Below are 17,479 nucleotides of genomic sequence, written 5' to 3'. Positions count from 1 at the left end.
TAAACAATGACAAGAGTAAGAGGAATAGGAAAGAGTTATTCATTGCTGATAATTGTCTTCATGCTGCATGAATCATCAGTCCCTATTTCTATCTAGAGTGAATAAGAAGTTACCATAAAGAAGTGCTGTAAAAATTACTCATTTTATTCTGAAAAGGCAAGACATGCACAGGCATAAAATTAAGAGAGCACAAAAAGGTAGAGAGTCAAAAGTAATTCTCCCTTCTACCTCCATCCCCAGAGAGGTTCTTCACTAGGCAACCGTTATGAACAGTTTCTTGTGGAGCTAACTATACCCACCACATGTCCAGTAAGGTGACTGCCTCCCACATGTGCCGGTGTGTGTCCAGTTGCACCGAGCACTCAAAGAGTGGCCAGTCCAGACTGAGGTGTGCTGTAAGTGTAAAATACACACCATATTTCAAAGACTTATGAAAGAAAGCACGTAAATATCTCATAAATAATTTTTGTATTGATTGTATATTGATCATATTTTGGATAGTCGTAAATGAATTTTATCTATTTCTTTTTTAAAAGATAATATTTATTAATTGTCAGAGAGAGAGAGAGAGCACAAGCAGGGGGAGTGGGAGAGAGAGAAGCAGGCTTCCCACAGAGCAGGGAGCCCGATGCGGGGCTTGATCCCAGGAGCCTGAGACCATGACCTGAGCCGAAGGCAGACGCTGAACCGACTGCGCCATCCAGGTGCTCCTACCTATTTCTTTCTACTTTCTTTGTAGCTACTAGAAAATTTAAAGTTACCTATGTGGCTCATGTCTGCGGCTTGCATTGTATTTCTACGGGATGGTGCCGGTCTATATAGAACTGAGTATGCATATATACATATTTGTATGTCATGGTCATATAGGCTTATTTAAAATGTATCTGAGAATAATAATAATAAATTTTATGTCACAAACTATGGTTTCCAAAGCTCGTTCATTGTTTTCTCATTCGATTCTTACAATAACCCAGTGACATAAGCATTTTACCTAGAAGCAAACCAAAGCTGAGGAAAGGAGGAGAAAATGAACCTTTGTGTGGGGTACTTTATATGCATAAATTCATTTAATTCTCAACACAATATGGAGACAGGTTTTATAGGTTTTTTTATTTTTATTTTTTAATTTTTTTAAGAGAGAGAGTGTACATGCACAAGAGTGTTGGGGAGGGGGAAGGGCAGAGTGTGAGGGAGAGGCAGAGAGAGAATCTTAAGCAGTCTCCATGCTCAGCATGGAGCCCAACTTGGGGCTCGATCTCACGACCCTGAGATCATGACCTGAGCCAAAATCAAGAGTCATATGCTTAGCTGATTAAGCCACCCAGGCGCCCCTTCTAGGTTTTACTATTCCCATTTTACAAATGAGGACAATGAGGTTCAGCATGATTAAGTGACTCACAGGAATCCCATAGTCAATGGAGGGTTAAGCGTCAGTGAGCTGTGGCTCAGCCACTTTACTAGCTGTGTGAACTTGGACAGGTTAATTTAATATGAAAAATGGCGAGAATAAAAGAAACTGTGTCATGGGGTTGTCAAAATTAATGGAGATAGCATATATAAATGCTTAGCCCAGTGCTGAGCACAAAGCAAGCCCTTAAAACACTCGCTCGTGTGTGTGTGTGGTGGGGGGGGAGGTGGTGCTTGCGTGCATGTGTGTGCCAAGAGTCAAACCCAGATTCCTTGTTTCCTGAGCTCCAACCTCTTCATTTTCCCCCTCCTGCTGACTCAGTCCCTTCTGGACAGCAAGACTTAGTTTGTCTGGCCCAGTTATGATCATTCCCCTTAGTCAGCTGTAAACTGGGGGGAAAGGCAGGAACAGAGAGGAGCCATTTCCAGGTCGTCCCGTGCCTGCCACCTCCTCTCCAGTTAAGGAAGATGTTGACCCTCACTGTATCTGAGCATCTTCTTCATCAAATGTGTCATGGGTAGTATGGATGGGCTTTCTTTGATGTCTTGGAGCAAAATAAGTTGCAAGCCACGGGAACTTGTGAATGAAAACGAGGGGACCCTCATACTGGGGGTGGATGTGGAATCTGCCCACAGCTTTGGGACACTGGTGACTAGGTTAGGCAAGTGGTGGTGTCTTTAGATGGCCCCCAAATCAAGCAAATAATTATAATACAATAAACTACAGTTGTGACATTGAGCAGAACCCTTTGTGATTTTCAAACGGTCTTTATTCTTTCCCTTTTGAAAAAAAATGACAGGAAGTAAGTGATCAGGAAATGCAGGAACAATGGCCTTTTCCTGGAAGAGTGGCTCCGAAGGATGACTAAACGGTCAGCCACGCCGCCGGGCTCCGCTGGGGAGGATGAGGCCAGGGGTCCGCGCAGAGAGAGGGGCCAGAGGTGACCTACAGCGGTGGGCAGAGCCACCCATGTAGCTGGTATATTATTTACGACTCCCTATCTCGTGAAAAGAAGTGAGAGACTGTGGCAAGGTCAGGTCGGACCTGGAGACCATCAAGTTGTTAATTGGCAAAAACTGCCACCTGACTTGAGGCCTTTAAAAAGTTCTTCGTATCAGGCAGGAACAGCCAAGAGAGACTGCTTTCACTTATGAAGCCCAGTGTTGTTTTCTCTGTGTGAAAACAATCAATCATAATTTGTAAAAAATAAAACTACCCCTCGGAATGTCTCCCCGGCCTGAGGTAATCAGCGTTATACTGAATTAATGTAACTCTAGCGCTGGTCCGGACATGGGTTCTTCAGCTATGCTAAGCAGCCGTATTACCAGCGAATGCACCATTTCTCCTAGGCTTCGAGAGATGTTCCAAAGCCCCTCTGGAGTCCCCCTTTGTTTCTCCTCAGATCCTTTAAAGGACCAGGAGCCTCAGTGTCTGTGTTGCAGGGATTCCTAGGAAAGGAGGAGGTCCCTTTCCAGTGGAGCATCGGATAAAGGTAACATTAATGTTTTGATTTCTTTGAAAAAAGTTTGAAGTTGAGAAGGAAAAAATTGTAAATAATCCCATCACTTGGACTAATTATATAAGTAGAGGGTCGTTAGTCCTCTCATTCCATGCCTCAGAGGTAACACTGTAAAAAAAAAAAGCTTCCTCCCATTTCTTTTCTGAACTGTGCAATGATATATATATAAAATAGGCAATTTTAATACATACACAAATACATACATTTGTAATATAAATATAAAATATTATACATGTAAGTATACAATATAATATATTATGATGTAAATATATTATACATACATTTATAAATATATTATTTATATAAGTAAAATACTTATTCATTTAGAAATACATGTATTTATATAAATATAACAAAATTATATAATAATTACATATATATACCTACTTTCTTAAAGCGGGATGCAATTTGCTACTTTTTACTCAGATTTTCCACATGAACACCTAAGATTTTTCCTTTTTAAAAATGGTTACAAAATAGTTGACATTTAGCAAAGTTTATGATGTGCTCCATATTCTTCTGAGCACTTTACAAGTATTAACTCACTTTAGTCTCACAACGACCTATGAGGCAACCACTCTTGTCATGCCCATTTTACAGAGGAAAGAGAGGGATACCTCGCGAGGCTAAGTCATTTGCCCAGGATCATACAACATTAACGCACCCAAGGTCCCAGCTCAGGCAGCTTGGCTCTAGACCCACATACCTCTGCTCTGTCACCTGCATTCAAAGCCGCTGGGCCATGGATGGGCCAGTTTCGTTGCCATCCTAATTTCTTTCTTCTTTGCTATTTCCATGCTTAATGAACATCTCTGTACATACATCTTCGTGTCCTTTTGTTTTTCTTTCTGACGTATAGTTATGTCCTAGAGGTGTTAACATCCCAGTGGGGGCCACTGATTCAAAGAAGTGTTACTTAAAATTTCAATTTCAATGGGTGATTTAAATTTCCTTTTTAAGCACGTGCTAGGTACCAAACATATTTTGCCGTTCACTATCATGGCAATCTTGTGCATATGTATTATGATCGTTCTCATAACCTGTAGAAGTTAAGAGATTTGTCCTTTATCCCATAGCTAATCAGTACCTGAAATTCCAACCCCAGACTCCTGGCTCTACATTTTAGTGTGAATTCCACCGTATGCTGGCATTTAATGCTGTAATTGCAATGGGGGGTTTTTAGGATTTATTCTTGGGAGCCAGAATTTAAGCCCAAACCACCAAGCCTGTCAATGCCATAGGATCTCAGTTCTTTCCCAGTTAAGGGAGGGACTTAAGCTCCTAGAAAAAAACCTCGAATATTTCTTTGGAGCTCATTGTTACTAGAATATGTTGATCCTGAAAAATGATTATTATTTTTTAATTCTTCCTAATGTCTTAACATGATTTATATGAAAGGAGAGTCTCTGCATTTATCAAGTGTTTGTTTACCGGAAATTCAAAAGAAGAATTGTAGCTTTACTTAAAAAATATAAACAGAGTCTGGTCATGGAACAACTGATCAGGCCCCAGGTGGATTTTGTCCACTTCTTCTTTCTCCTCTCCATTTTTGTGTCATTTCACTGTTCCGCTACTTACAAATGGGTTCACCTTGGGCAAGTTACTTTATCATTTTTAAACCTAATTTGCTCATCTGAAAATGGGGATAATAAAAGTATTCCATTTTGTGGAATTCTTGGGAGGAGAGAGCCCAATAATCCATGCCCAGGGTTTGGCACTGTGCCTGACACACAGGAGGCCTGAAGAAATGTCCGCAGGTTGTCACATCAGCAGCACAAACCTCCCTCCAGAATGGACAGTTGGGGAGGGGTGGGGGGATGGGCAAATTGGTGAAGGGGAGCGGGGGTACAGGCTTCCAGTGGTGGAGTGAATAAGTCATGGGAAGAAGAGGCACGGACTCAGGAATACAGTCAATGCTATTGTAATAGCACTGTGTGGTGACAGATGGGAGCTACATTTGTGGTGAGCAGGGTGTAACTTACAGACTTGTCGCATCACCATGTTGTACACCTGAAACTAATGGAACACCGTGTGTCAACTCTAATTCAAAAAAAAAAAAAAAAGACTGGACAGTTAGCCATCAGACTGGGTACAATATGCAGTCCATATGACAATTTCCAAATGAGAGGATGGAGAAGGCTTCTAGTGAATAGGACGAGATTACTTGGCAGTTGGAGTAAATGAGGTGAGGGCGTCTACCATGAAATAGAACTGCCAGCTAGTAGAACTTCAACCTTTTTGGTTTCTCATCTACAGTCTCTCCCTGGTGATCTGTTTATGCTTAGGTAGCAATAATTAAGGGTAGATGAGAAAGAAGTCATTTTATACGATGGGGATGGTAGGAAAGATGGTTGGGAGTGTTGGCTAAGCCGGAGATAGGGGGTAGGGCAGGAAGGAATTCAGTTTAAAATATCAGGTTTTGTACTTGCTTTTCACCATTGGCTTTTTGAGTTCTCGGTTAATTGAGTCTTATTGCCAAAATGATAAAATGCTCCCCTTTTGCATTTGGGGTAAGTTGATATGAATTAATCAGGCTCTGTGAAGTGTGTTGAGGAGTTATGATCTATCTAGGTATGTGTGGGAGCAGTTCTACCAGATGTGAAAGTCAAATTAGTCAGTGTGGCTCCTCCCTGCAGCTGGGGTGAAGGTTTATCTGGGAAAGAGGCTGAATCTGTTGGCTAAAAACAAGACTTTGGGTTTTATCCCTGGTTGTCCATATTCTACGTTCTTCAATAATTAAAAGTTGGCTCTATGCCAGTATTGTGGGAGCCTTAGAAGATGTAGGAGTTTGGATGAATAACGTTTTGATGCTTAATATTACCTGGAGGTAACTATTGGGTCTGTAGGACTAGCCAGGAAATCTCATGAAAAGAGTTCCTTTGTTGATGTATTGGCTCCTGTTTTATTGTATTTGATACAGTGATCCAATGAAAATAATAATTTTTACTTTTCTGGTTTATTTGTGGGTTAGAGCGAGAAGCTAAGGAACTCAGTACTGAAAAAGGACCAGGAGAAAAATGAATTAATCGAAGCCTCCCAAACTCTGAGTGAAGAATGCTGTAGTGACCATCTTGTGGTTGGCCAGTGCAGTGCCCTTCTTCCGCACACAGAATCCCTCTCTTTCTTTTGGAAATTCACACCTCCCTGATACTGATCTTATGCTTTGGATAGGGATGGCACTACCCCCTAACTCTAGTGGGGACTCAGCTCCAACCCATGAAAATACCACATCCCTCTGGCTACAGTAACTAACTCTGGGGTGGGCCTTTGACCAACGCCAGGTCAAACAGAGGCAATCCTGATCCTCTTGCTCAAATTTTTGGGAGAGAGAGAATTTCTTTCTGCTGGGATTGCCACGCTGGCAGAATGAGCACCTAGATCTGCTGGAGGCCATCTTGCCACCACAGAAGGGGAGTCTTCCAGAGAAGGAAGCCAACATAGAGGAAAGCAGAGCCAGGGATGGATACCAATTCCTGATAACACCATATGAGTATCTGGATCCAGACATACTTGAAGCCAGAACCGCTTGGATACTTGTTATATAAATAAATAAAAGGAATTTTTTTTGTTCAAGTTGATTTGAGACTTTTAAAAAAAATCTCCAATACTTAGTAATCTAAATATTCTATACTCAGTAAGGAAGAATCTATCAACATACAAATTTACAGCCTCAAGAAATTAACTGTCAGAATATTGTTAATTTTCATGGTGTTAAAAAAAAGAAAAATATCTCAATGATGAGACTGTATTCCTGTTGGCTGCCTTCCAAAATATGTTAGGATGAACAGCCATATTATTCTTTTTCTTGCCCCAGATGTGTTTCTGACAACCACATGGTATTCAGATAGCCATCGTTCTGTACAAATGCCCTCCCTGTCCGTCCAACCTTATTGTGTTCATTTGTATCTGTTTTGTAAAGACTAGGGGTCCCTTCTCCCTCTTTTGTCTTTGCTCTTCACATCCAGATTCTTATCTGGAGCTCTGTGGAAGCCAAGTTTCTCTCTTCAGAGGAGCATCTCGCCACATTAACGCATGAATCACACTGATATTACAGATTGTCATTACCCTCCAGGTCCCGAGGAAAAGAGGAGGCTCAGAAGGCTAAAGCAGACGTGTGGTGGCAATCTACAGAGAGAGAAATGAGACTGCTGAGACCACAAATGGCAAACGGAGGTTGACGTTAGCCCGATGCCAGAGGGGTTGTGTTCCCCAGAGAGCAGACTTAGCACCACTCATCCCTCACCAGCAGCCATATCTTAGACCCTTGATGTGGGATTGTAAAATTGAGTTGGCTTAATACCAAGAGGGCATTGAGACTGGAACTTTCCAACTCTAAATGTCTAGCTTTACACTGTAGGAAAACCATACTCAATTGGCAAGAATTTATTTCATATTCTGCACCAGTTTACAATGGTTAGATGAAACCCAGCACTGGCCAGAGCATCCCTAGGTTGGAATTAAAAATGCAAATGCCCGAGGCAGGCCAGGCAGCTAGCAGAGTTAGGTGATGTGGACTGGGGGGAGGTGTTGAGCACCTGCATGATTAAGGGAAGCTGTCACAGTTCAATCCTATCCAAGGGGCATGTGCACGTGCAGCGTGAGCCCTGAGCTGCCAGATCTTCAGTGCTTCACAGAGGGGCTGGAAACCCAGACGTCATCAGTTTGTAATCTCTGACTTGATAATAACATCAGTGATTATGCCAGGTGGCTGGATGTTGGGTTGGGTTTAAACCTAACTTAGTTCACTTTAAACAGAACCCAAAGTGGCATGGTTTAGACCACAGACTCTGGTATCAAGCTGACCTGGTTTTATGGCCTGGCTTTGCCACTCGCTAATGTCATGACCTTGGCCGAGAAACTTGTCTTGGAGATGCTTTCACATCTGCTTTGTGGGAGGGGTTTTGGGGGGTGGCAGAAGTTGAGGTTAAAAGGCACGATGCTCTTAAAGTTCTCACAGAGTGGTCATGTTAAAGTGTAAAGCTTTAATTAATTCCAGGCAATTCTAGAGCTGACAGAAATCCATGTAAGGTATTGTTTTTGTAGTCTCCAGAAACATAAAGTCCGAGAGGAAATATTGTGAGGTGGTTAAAAGTATTACAAACCCTGGAGTCAAATTCTGCTCCTTTTGGCCTCAGTTTTCTCTTCTGTGAAATGGGAATTTCAGGTTGCCTATTCCAAAAGATTCTGAGGAGGATGAAATGAGTTAACACATATAACATTTCTAAAACTTTTAGAACAGAGCCTGACACATTAAGAACTATGGGAGTGAAAGGTTATAATTCTATTATTGAAATAAAGTTTTAATAGGTCTCATAACTTTGTCACTTGAGTAAGGCTGTATACACACCCTGGAACTTGTGGTTTACATTATACTAACTTTAATAACACCTGCTGCAATTATTTTTTCCCTTAAAAAGTTGGAAAGGTTTACTTACTATTATAAGAGCCACTTCAAATCCACAGTGAGGAGTATAAAAATGAATGCAATTACATCAAGTTCTTTAAAAGTGGCTTTTACAAAACTGCCCCAGAAGAGGGTCAGGTAGATTAGGAAACAAGAATTTTGCCGAGAGCCTGTTTTGTGCAATGCACATTGCTGCACCTAGAAACAAAGCTAAAATAAATCGGGAAGGGAAGCACCGCTCCACCAAGGCGACGTTCACGCGCACAGACGCCAGCTTGTGGTTGGCGTGGGGGCGTTTCCTGAGATCTTTTGCTTTTCTCAGAGGTTACCTGGTGGTGCTGGCGTACAGGGGTAAAGATCGGCACTGAACTCGGAAGTAATGCAGAAGTGAATTGCCTCCAGGGCGGGCTGGCGGCACAGGGACCAGGGCCGGTGCGGGGAGAGCAGCCAGGACGCGTCCCGGGTCCGGCGCGCGGTGGCCCGGGGGCCTCGGCTAGGGAGCGGCGCGTTCGCTACTTCCTCTTCCCAAAGCTTAGGGAGTGAGAGCGAGTCTCCAAAAGATTTCGATCTGAACTTCGTGGGTGTCCGAAAGGAGGCAAGACTGACATCTTCTGCCCCGGCTGATAGCCCGCGTAGACGCGCAGCTCCGCGAGCGCCGGCAAGAGCCCAGGGAGAAGCGGCGTGAAGGGGCGGCCGGGGGAGAGGCTGGGCAGAAGCGCCCGTCCCCGGCCCGGGGCCGCAGAGCCGGGCGCTGGGACGCGGAGGAGCCGGGGCTGCGGCTTGCTGGGCATTGCAGGAGCCCGGCGGAGAGGCGCGCCTCCCGGCCCGCAGTGGCACTCTCCGCCGAGGCCAGACGAGGCCCCGGGGACACCCGTCCACGGACGCTCGGGCGCGGCGTGTGGCGGCCTCCACAGTCCCAGCACCCCGCAGCCCCGGTGGTCCCGGAGAGGGGACCGCCTCCTCACCTTGCGGGGCAGACATGCCCACCTCGCCCCCACTCTGCGCCCCAACTCTAAGCCCAGGGCCGCCCTCGACTGCGCGCTCCGGGAAGGGCGCTGCCTGAAATGAGTCTGCTTCCTTAACCAAGAAGTGATGGGAAGTTATGAAATCAGGCTGAGAGGTCATTCAGGGAGGTGCTTTCCAGCTGGAAAAGGGGGAGGAAGGTTGTCCTCCGTTAGTAGCATTTATTTGAAAGAGTAAAAACATTTTATGTATATGCGCCTCTGATGACTTGAGAGGCTTCCCTCAACAATTTCGCACATGTACAAGTTGTGAAACTGGGGGCTGTTTTCGCAACTCGGCCAGAGTGAGTGGTAGCGTCAGAGAGCGGGGTTCACTTGTAGAGGTGACCTCTGGTGAGTATGGTCATTTAACCTGAGACTCCGTTCTTTAACGTGAGGATGACAGTGACCCCTTAGCTACCTCCCAGGATCCTGGTTAGGGGCAAACGAGGCAGTTTCTGTGAGTTGGAAGTTCTTTATGAACGAGCAAGTAGTGTATAAACATTGGCTATTATTACATGAGTTTCAAATTCATTGCTCCATCTGCTGCCTGATTCATCTAATCATTTAGGGTACAACTGCTCCAAGTGGGGATATTTAGCTCAATATGATAAGCATTTTTTGAGGGACTCCTGTTGTAAGTAGCTGTCTATATGATCTGATCAGTGTGGACAGGGGGTCTGAGGCACATGAGCCTCCTACGTCATGTTGTCAGTGGTTTTGCGGAGTTTTTGGGCTGAGTTATTTGCACCATCGTCTGCAACCGTTCATTTTCTCTGTGATTGCTTGTTGAACTTCCATTTTTTATTATGGAAAATGTCTATGTTATGAGTAATAATTGGCTTTGTTTCCATGTTATTTCCTATACCTACTTCATTCTTTTTTAAGAATTTCATTCATTCTTATTTAGAATTGTAATTAAATACTCTTAAGTGGTTTAATGTGAGATTTCATAGTTGAAGCTAAGACTAGATTTATTCAGGGAGGAAAATACAAGGTTATTATTTACTTTATTTCAGGTCAAATATATTAAATACGTATATAAACTTGAGAACTCTAATGAGAGAAAAATCCTCTCTACACAACTACATACTAGAATTTAGAGGAGGAAAAAGCCCGAAGTTGTCTTTCAAGAAAAAGAAGTATACTTTAACTAGAAAAAAATTGTGTATTTAAAGAACTGAGCCTGTAGCTTGAGTCCTACATTATCATCTCATTATAATTAAGTCAAAAGGACTATTTTCTCCCTTATTAGAAGTTTAAATGCATGTATGGTCTCTGCACAGTTTAAAAAGTGTAATCATATACTGCCCCACATTACTGAAATTCATTGCCTAGGTATTATTCTCATAAGAAAGAGGGTCGTTGGAGGGGTGAGGTTGTGTGGCTCATTCTTATGCCTCTCCAGCCAGCCTCTTTCACAGAACTGGCTCACAGTCATTGCATAATATATATTATTGACTTGATTAATTGTCCAGATGCTTTTGCTGTACTGTAGTTTGTTTCTACTGAGCCAGATACTGTTATCCCTAATTTAATAAATATCTCATTGTCAACTTTAACTTTCTGCAAATTTAAGCCTCTTATAAATTACCTTGGGCTGTCAGGCTTCTGTAACAGTTTCCAGGGGGTTGTCACTTCCCTTCTTTAATCTATATAAGATTAAAAGAATAAAGTCTTTAGGAGATAGTGCAGAATGACACTCAGCATGAGTGACTTTGAAGAAAGAAAGCTGGAGAAACGCCTTGCAGCTAGTCCAGCCAACACATCCACTATGATGTGCTGTGGGTTTTGGTTTGAGGCCCGTGGAAAGCCATCTCCTTAAACAGGGCCATCTTGGATGATATTTCGCCTCTAATTTCAATCTATGGAAGGGGAGGGGGGAGGAAGAATTATGCTTCTTTCATCACTGATCACTTTGGTGACATCAAAGGATTAAGGGAAGTGTTTTGCGTTTTTTTTTTTTTTTGTCCCCCCCCCCCCCCCGGGGGGGGCCTCTCACCTATGTCCCTTCCTCTTCACTCTCCATAAAGCTTATCTTGGAAGCCAGGCACCATTTGCCAGGTGACAGTAAGGTGTGTGTAAGGCGCGCTCCGGTAGGTTCGTGTTTGTAACACAAATACATGGTGTGGTCACTGAGGCAGCAACTGCTTGCTGTCTAGAGGCACATCCTGAATGGGGATTACCGAGCCTGGCCTGTGGTCAGAATGTCTTCTTGACATAGCTTTCTCTCCCCCTTAATATCTGTATCTTCACTTGGGAGATTCTCGCTTTGTTTGTTACTGTTGTTCATTTTCTTTTCTAATCTCAACCTATGTGTGCATAAACTTTTGTTTCATCTCTCCCCACCCCCCCAATACTCTTCCAGTTTCAAGGGTAGAGAGGTGAAAACAAAATAAAACGGAAAGCTGTTCAGATAACCCAGGAGAATTTTAAGACCCTTTTGTTATAACAATCCTTTTATGTTTGAAATATTTATTGGGCCTCTTCCTGGTCATGATCAGAAGGGAAACCTGAATTGGTGCCCTCTAAGTGGCGTGGGCAGACAGAAGAGTACATGTTTACAGTCAGGACGGTGCTTGATCTTAGAACGACAGGAAATGATTTTGCAAATCCTGATAAACCATTTTATCCTAGAAAGCATACATGCAAACACAGTTTAAAGTAAATACACAAGAATCTTTATGTTGTGCTCCATGGGCAGAGTGTTGGGAGAAGCTAACACTTCTCCAAATTAAGGACAATTTGGTGAAATAGTTGCCTCTAAGTGACTTGTAATGCCTGTGTGTCCTCTTGTCTTGCAGGTGTAGGCTTTTAGCTTTTAGATTTCCATTCTGGAATTTGTTTAAACAAATGAATGAAGGAGTGAGTGAATGAATGGGAGAGAATAAATATGGGATAAATATTCCCCCAGATAAATACTACGGGAAATCACCAAGAAAGTATGAAAAAGATTAGGGAGAGGAACTTTCTTCATCAGATCTTAAAATTTGCTCTAAAGCTAATAATAAAACAATATATTATTCATATATAGATCAATGGAACATAAGAGTGTCTGAAACAGATTCAAATATACATATGCTATCTTTATATTGCTAAAAGGGGCATTTTTTAAATTGAAAATGTGTTTAATAAATGGTGGCAGGACTTTTCAGCTGGGTCAGTTAACAGCTAGCATTTAGTGAGCATTTACTATGTGCCAGATATTATTCTAAGAGCTTTTCATGTATTAGCTCAATCCTCATAACAACCTTTTGAGATAGAAACTCTTTTTAAAAATATTTTATTTATTTATTTTAGAGAGTGGGAGAGAGAGAGGGAGAGAGTATGATTGGGGAGGTGGGGAGGGGCAAAGGGAGAGGGAGAATCAGGCTCTCTGCTGAGCGGGGAGCCCAATGTGGGGCTCAATCCCAGGACTCGGGGATCATGACCTGAGCTGAAGACAGATGCTTAACCAACTGAGCCACCCAGGAGCCCCAAGATAGAAACTCTTATTATCCCCAACTGAAGGAGAAAAAATGGAAACACGGGGAGGTTTAGTAACTGATTCAAAGTCACACAGCTAATAAGTTGAGGAGTCAGGATTTGAACCCGGGCAGTAAAATTAGATCAGTACTTGGTTTATTCCATATAAAGACTCAATTTCAGGGGTTCCTGGGTGGCTTAGTCAGTTAAGTGTCTGACTTGATCTCAGCTCAGGTCTTGATCTCAGGGTTGTGAGTTCAAGCCCCGAGTTGGGTTCCGTGCAGGGCGTGGAGCCAACTTAAAAAAAACCTCAAAACCAAAAACAACTCAATTTCAGATGTATTAAAAATCTAAATGTATAAAATAACACCTTTATAACACTAATACACTGTAAAATGATAATCCAAAGGAACAGTTACATAATCTTGCAATTAAAGAAACTTTCTTCAGCAAGACAAATTCCAGCAGAAATAAAGAAAAAACATTGGTCTGACATTAAACAAAAACTTGTTGATAAGATACCCATAAGCAAAATCAAAAGTCCAGTGATCAAGCAAGAGGAAATATATTTGCAACCCATTTGACAGAAGAAGAGTTTGTGTCTGTAATCTACAAAGAACTTTTATAAAACTGAAATTAAAAAAAAAAGTCCAATTAAAAAATGGGCAATAGATATGAACTGGCAACTCACAGGAGATAAAAGGGCAAATGGTCGATAAATCGTTAACAGTGGCAATGTGTGGGGTGCTAATAGGCTTTTAGGGAACCTCCCAGCTTTTCTGTTTGGTCTCACTTTGGTCAGTAATTAGGTTTTTCTTTAAGTTCTTCTCCCTCCTGCTTTCTGACAACACCCCACTTTCCATCCTTATTATCTTTCAAGATGTGTAAATTCCTTTTCCTCTGTTTGGAGAGTCCAGGACGTTAGGGTGGTTGGTGGTTAGTGGTTGGGGAGTGAGCTGTTGAAAGTACACTCTTGAGAACTACCTGGAAGTGATTTCCTGCTGCTCTGTTTCCTGGTTCTCTTGGTGGAAGATATTTCTCCTTTCCACTCTGTGATCTGGAATCCCAGTCTTTCCATCCCTTTCTCTGCTTCTACTTAGGATGGACTCTCTGTTCCACATTTCCGCTTCTTCTTTGTTCTAGCCACAGTACTATCTAATCTTGGGGAAAGGAAAAGCAGGCATTAAAGCCTCCCTACTCTGCCTCTAGGCCTGAGGTTTCTTTGAGTCTTTGTTTCAGCTTAGAGTGGGGGTGGGAGTGGGTGATAGAAAAATAGCCATCAGAGTCCAAAGGTACCAGTAAGAGAACACAGAAAACACGTACATTAACTTAACGCTGAGATATTATCTGGCTGCAGATCTATGTTTTTTTCTCCAGTACTCAGAAAATGCAAATAACAATGAAATGACTTTTTCCCCCCACCTTAAATTGTTCAAAGTTTAAAATATTGATAACATATATAATATAGGCCAGAGCTGGGGGGAAAGACGCTCTTTCTATATTGCTGGGAGATGAAGTGCTAAAACTTTTTAGGAATTGCTAAAACATGTCTATACCCATTAAAATTTAAATTGACATAGATTTTTGACCTAGAAGTACACACCTAAGGATTTAGCTTGAAGAAACAAAAGCACCAGATACATGGGCTCTCTTATAAGATTTATTGTAGAATTATTTACCAGAGGGCTGTAGACAACCCAAATACCTATCAAGGAATAATTGAATAAATTATAACACATTCATATAATAGAATATCATGCAACTACTAAAAAAGACATTAACCATTAATCTACTTTCTGTCTCTATAGATTTTGGCTATTCTGAATATTTCATTTAAATGGACTCATACAATATGTGGTCTGTTGTGACTGGCTTTGTTTACTTAGCATACTGTATTAAAGGTTTACAGTAGCACATATCAGTTCTTCATTCTTTCTTATTGTCTGATGATATTCCATTGTATGGATATAGCACTTTTTATTTATGTATTCATCAGTCGATGGACATTTGGAATGTTTCAACTTTTTGGCTATTATGACTAATGCTGCTATTGACATTCTTGTACAAGTTTCTGTGGGGACATATTTTCATTTTTCTTGGGTATATACCTGGGAGTGAAACTGCTGGGCCATGTGCTTGGCCTTTTGAGGAGCTACCAGGCTGTTTGCCAAAGCGACTGTGGTCATAGAGTTTTAGGACTTAGATGGGACCACAGAAATTATTAGAGATATTTAAAGTATCTCTAAGTGTTCCAGGGAAGTGACCTAACCAAAGTTAAAAAACTAATTTTGGGAGATAAGAATGTAGATTTCGATTTTTTGGTTTACTTTTATCGTGCTTATGTTTTATTCTTTTAACTTTTTTTTTAATCTGAAACATTCAGAATAGAAAAATATTTATGCATGTATTCACATATATACATTAATTTCCATTAATATGATTACAAACATGCTATTTTTGGTATAATATTTTGGATTCTCCCCTTTTTTAATGCTTATCGTCTTACCCCCTCCCACATTACCTTTGTCCCCTCTACAAGGTAATTAATACTAAAACCCTAAAAAGGGGCACCTGGATGACTCAGTTGGTTAAGCATCTGCCTTCAGCTCAGGCCATGATCTCAGGGTCCTGGGATCAAGCCCCACTTTGGGCTCCCTGCTTAGCGGGGAGTCTGCTCCCTCTGCCCGCACCCCCACCTTCCACCCACTGGTGCATTCTCTCTCTCTCAAATAAATTAATAAAATCTTAAAAAAAAACCCTAAAAAATATTCTGTTGTATTTTATCTATGATAATAAAATCCTACACATACGCACATACACAAATGGAATTTTTGTCACTGTTTTACAAGAATAAGATCATATTATACTATTTTTCATACTATACTATTTTTCTTCCCTATGGAATTCCCTCCAAATCAATATTTATTTCAATATTTTAAATGCCTGCATAATACTCAATAATGTGGGTATTTTATAATGTATTGAGCCTATAGTAGCCTCCTTGCTACTCAGGTGTGGTCCATGGATTAGCAGCATTGACATCACCTGGGAGTTTTATAGATCCTCAGAATCTCAGGTTCCAGCCCCAACCTACTGAATTTGCATCTGCGTTTTTTTCTATTTAAAGAATTTATTTATTTTTATTTATTTGACACAGAGAGAGAGATAGTGAGAGAGAGAGAGCACAAGCAGGGGGAGCGGCAGGCAGAGGGAGAGGGAGAAGCAGGCTCTCTGCTGAGCAAGGAGCCCGATGCAGGGCTTGATCCCAGGGACCCGGGATCATGACCTGAGCCGAAGGCAGCCGCTTAACAGACTGAGCCACCCAGGCGCCCCTGCATCTGTGTTTTAACCAGATCCCCAAAGAGTCATATCCCATTGCAGACTGAGCACTGATCTAGTGTATATGACCTTTCATACTAGTGCTCACATTTCTGTAGTTAGATTCCAAGGAGTGAATTCTGGAGCCAAAAGGTATTCATACTTTTAATTATAATAATTCCTGGAGGTTATGTTTACTATGTAAATTAGCTCATGAGTTTTAAGAGACTCACTCCAACGTTTCCATTTCCAAGGTTGCTGTGGCTATTAAACAAGAAAACCAACTCGGTGGCATGGTTAGGCAATGGTGTGGTCGCACAGTGGCTGGACATGCAGCGAATCATCTGCAGAAGATGTGGGCAGATTGATGAAGTACAACGATGGGTCCAGGACATGGCGATGGGCAGGATGTCATTGTCAGCTAAGCTCATGTGCAGGTGACTGCCCTTGGACAGAAAAAAAATGTCAAGGGTCAGGAAACATGTGGACCCCGAGGAGAGCAGAGAAAGTACTGAGTTTAAACCACTTTTCCTGATTTGATTCAAGCCAAGAGGAAAGCAAAGGGCTGTGTCAACTAACTTTCTCTGAACTGGTGCATCAGCAGAACGGGCTGAGCCTCTCTCACTTACCTTTAGATCCCAAACACAGAGTTTGTGCCCATCCGGCTACCCTGCTCAGAGCTTCAGCACACGAAGGAGAAGAAGAACCACTTGGACATCTAGCACTCCTCAATCTTGCTCAAGGCTGGCAACTGTCACAGAATATCGTCAGCCAACGGAGCATCCTATCAACATGTTTCCCGCTTCTTAAGCCAGTAGCCTCTCAATTTGTGATCAGTTCCATGAGCCATGTGTTTCAGCTTTGATATTCACGCTTCTGAGGTCTTGAATTATTTATTATCACCAAGAATTAAAAAATATTCATTCATCTGTTGCTTGAAGAAAATCTGTGGGGCAATGACCAATACCTGTAAACTAAAAAATCTGTGTGTAATGACGATTCCTCATGCATAATGGCTTATTTTTATGGCCCTTTTGTTACTATTCTGCCTCACTCTAAGTGGGCAGTTCTAGGTCATTTGTTAGTAAAGCAGAGTATCTGAAAAGCAAAAATGTAAATATTATAGATATACATACATGTGTATTAATAACTATTTTTTAAAAGTATAAATGTAATATAGTTTTTAAAATCTCCATCAGCACAGACAATAATAAAAAATAGAAGTCATCTTTCAAATTCACAGATATCAACATTGTTAACAATTTCTTATATTGCCTCCTGGACTTGGTGTGTACATGAGGTGCATTCATGAGGTACAGATGTCTTTTTTTGTTTCAACTAAATGGGATCACATGAGAACACAC

General features: G+C 41.8%; 1 long non-coding RNA gene across 2 annotated transcripts; it reads left to right on the top strand.

The window, feature by feature from the left end:
- The first annotated feature begins 2,273 nt into the window (after nt 1-2,273).
- Nucleotides 2,274-17,355, top strand: LOC135363593 (uncharacterized). Of its 2 annotated transcripts, none has more exons than XR_010409407.1 (2): nt 2,274-2,900; nt 16,370-17,355. It is a non-coding gene; the product is annotated as an uncharacterized LOC135363593 (long non-coding RNA). The 2 variants fall into 2 exon arrangements; XR_010409406.1 differs by lacking the exon at nt 2,274-2,900 and adding an exon at nt 8,330-9,686.
- Nucleotides 17,356-17,479: the final 124 nt, after the last annotated feature.

The sequence above is a fragment of the Mirounga angustirostris genome, unplaced genomic scaffold, assembly GCF_029215605.1.
Source record: "Mirounga angustirostris isolate CCGP_5_RB_7025 unplaced genomic scaffold, mMirAng1.0.hap1 SCAF_2, whole genome shotgun sequence".
Classification (NCBI taxonomy): Eukaryota; Metazoa; Chordata; class Mammalia; order Carnivora; family Phocidae; genus Mirounga; species Mirounga angustirostris.
This window is presented reverse-complemented; position numbering and strand designations above follow the sequence as displayed.